The sequence below is a fragment of the Vigna radiata genome, chromosome 8 (assembly GCF_000741045.1).
Source record: "Vigna radiata var. radiata cultivar VC1973A chromosome 8, Vradiata_ver6, whole genome shotgun sequence".
NCBI lineage: Eukaryota > Viridiplantae > Streptophyta > Magnoliopsida > Fabales > Fabaceae > Vigna > Vigna radiata.
Window position 1 is genome coordinate 19,791,082 of NC_028358.1, and position 2,781 is coordinate 19,793,862.

Below are 2,781 nucleotides of genomic sequence, written 5' to 3' on the forward strand. Positions count from 1 at the left end.
GGAGAGAATTACCACGCTGGATGGAGCAGAAGCTATCTTCACATTAGTACCTGCGTTAACAAAACATTTGATATCAATGCTAAATTGAGTTAATATTATGCAAAGAAATGATACAAGAATATACNAGAGAAGTTCAAGCAACACACTATTTCTCTTACTCTCTTTACTATTAGTGAAAATTTATTGAAAATTTTAAGTCATGAGTGGGGTTCATAAATNAAGTGTGAAACCCACAAAATTGTTTGATTTCAATAAAATTTAGCCAATAATAAAGAGTGTGTTCAAGATTGTATGTTGCTAACAATAACCAGGACGCTCCAAAAGAAATCCATCTCATACCTGAAGAAGAGTACAAACTCAAAATTAATGGAACAANCTTTTCAATTTAGCATAGTTAGAGTTATAAGTAAATCAATTACAAATAAATTAAATTAATCACAGTCTTATCTCAAATTTATTAAATTTCAAATGATTAGGATAACTTTTATAAAATTTATTAAATTTTGGATAAATGTTGATATTGTACAATCATTATAAGATATTATATATTTTTTTTTCAGTAGATATTATATATATTTTAAAAATATTTTGTTTTGAAAAGATACTTTTTGGATTAAAAGAGAAAAATATTATAAGTTAGTGTCTATATCAATTGTTAAATAATATATAATTAACTAATAATTACAATATCAAGCGTAAATGGAAAATTGCCTCTGATTACGCAATAGAAAATTGCATGGCAAAAACAGCTGACATCCATCTTGATTTTCTCTCAAACAACACAACCATATTTCCAACTACTATTTCTTACCAAACTACACTGTCAGATCCCCCAACAACAAACTTCAACATTAAAGGTCAATAGCATAGCACAAGAGAAAGNCAATAATAGTGCAACAAACTTCTAAACGTTATTTAATGGATTTTAACTTTTTATTATAATGACATGGCTTGACTTCTTTAAAAGCATTGCAAATTACAATTAAAACGTTGTTATAAGCCTTAANTTTCCAAATNAAAAAGAATCACCCACATTATTTTAAANAAAGTATGAATTATAGATCAGGCCAACTAATGAGTTAAACATATGAAAGCTAAAGCTAGGCTTATTTATAAACCAAACAAGATTTTCAGTTCATTGAGCTGTTAATGAACCAAGGAAACCAGGAACCCGAGAGCTGACACTCACTCCAACCTTATTTATAATTAACGAACCAAGCTGCATGTTATCAAATCACTTTCCCTCAAAATGTACTTCCAATCAATAACTAAATTAAGGTCAAAACCTAAGATCATACAAAATTAACATTTACTTAGAGCTTCCGAATTTTCACTTACTTGAAACGTTTGGCCGCAGTACCATAAATTTGCATTTGACTCATTTCCCCAAGTTTGTTACTGTCATTGTCACAATTTTCTAAAATAGATGCTCCATGCAAAAACTTCAACCCAGCTCGAAAGTATGTCTCATTGCTTTCAAAGTCAAACCCAGAGTTCTATAAAACAATAGTATTTATACCAACAGTTAGAAAAAGAGAGGTGCTAGATCAAACAAAACCAAATACATAAAGTAAAACCTCAAAATAATCAACTAAACTTATAATTATCTGCTCTATCTTTTAGTTGTGCGGCTTCTTCCAGGGTGTCAACAATAGTTTAGTTTAAATTTGTTCTTAGAGGACTTGAAACAGAACAATATATAAAAGTTTGCCCCTTTGAGTGTGCTTCCAAAGTACTTCTCAAGCAAATTAAATGAAACCTGCACCAACAAAATAATTTTACAGTGCATATACGTTCATCCACACTAATTTTAGAATTAAAAACAATATGAATATTTTCAACTAAGTAAGCTTTAAAGCTTAAAATGTGAAGAATGCTGAAGCAGGTAAAGCAACCAATTTAAGACAGATTTTACCCTAGACAGATCAATTTCAGAAGATGCTAATGAGATCACTCCAGCCAGTGCTTCAAGTGCTAACCCTGTAAAATATAACAATAGCTTCAGTTGTCATTATAGATAACCAGCAATATTTCCAAGAATTCCATAATGCTAGTTTCAATGCAGATCCCAGAAAACATAAAATATCATCCTATTTCCAATAAATCATTACCAGCGGCAAAGGTACTGGACTCTGGATTATCAGAACTATAGCGCCATCTTCCATCACTTTGGCTCAGAGCCTGACAATAATGCATTATATAACACTACACATCATGACCGTCTAAATTGCAATTGCANCAACAAAAACATAAGTTGTGAAACGAAACAAATAAAACAAGGGAAATCCTATCACCGTGCTATATGAGACCAGAATGGTAGCTATGAAGAAACAAAATAAGTTCCCACCTTACTCAATACCAAAGACACTAAAAAGTAAAACAGACCTTGATTGAATGGAAGATTCCGTCCGCATCGGCAAGAAGCACATCAACATCAGAAGCCTGATCCTGTATATATAGAAGGAAGATATCAAATCCATGAGAAATCATAATGAAACATAACATCCCATTGCAGCTAGCAAGTGACAGTAAAAATAGAGGAGTCCTTAAAAGAGAGACATTGCCATTATCTAAAATAACATAACATGAGAAATCTTAGCACATTAGGAGAATATTTCAAGGACCAAAAAAAAATTCCTTTCCATATCAATTAGAGTAGCGAATGACAGGGAACTAAAGCCAAGTGTCTCAGTATAAAGAATGGGAAAATAATATTCTACAATGCACCACAGCCTCCTCAGAGGATTCAAATAAAAAATCACATAACAACCCGCTGGGTTT

At 31.6% G+C, this 2,781-nt stretch overlaps 1 protein-coding gene across 2 annotated transcripts in view; it reads right to left on the minus strand.

The window, feature by feature from the left end:
• Window positions 1-2,473, minus strand: part of LOC106769985 — a 4,198-nt gene extending 1,725 nt beyond the window's left edge. Inside the window, exons 1-6 of one of the 2 annotated variants that reach the window (XR_001376395.2) lie at window positions 2,386-2,473; window positions 2,112-2,181; window positions 1,916-1,980; window positions 1,598-1,759; window positions 1,339-1,496; window positions 13-50 (exon numbers count right to left, since the gene is read on the minus strand). The gene's annotated coding sequence lies outside the window, so the exon portion shown is untranslated. Of the gene's footprint in view, window positions 1-12; window positions 51-1,338; window positions 1,760-1,915; window positions 1,981-2,111; window positions 2,182-2,385 lie in introns of both variants that reach the window. The other variant, XM_014655807.2, reaches the window with a different exon arrangement.
• Between the last annotated feature and the right edge of the window lie 308 nt (window positions 2,474-2,781).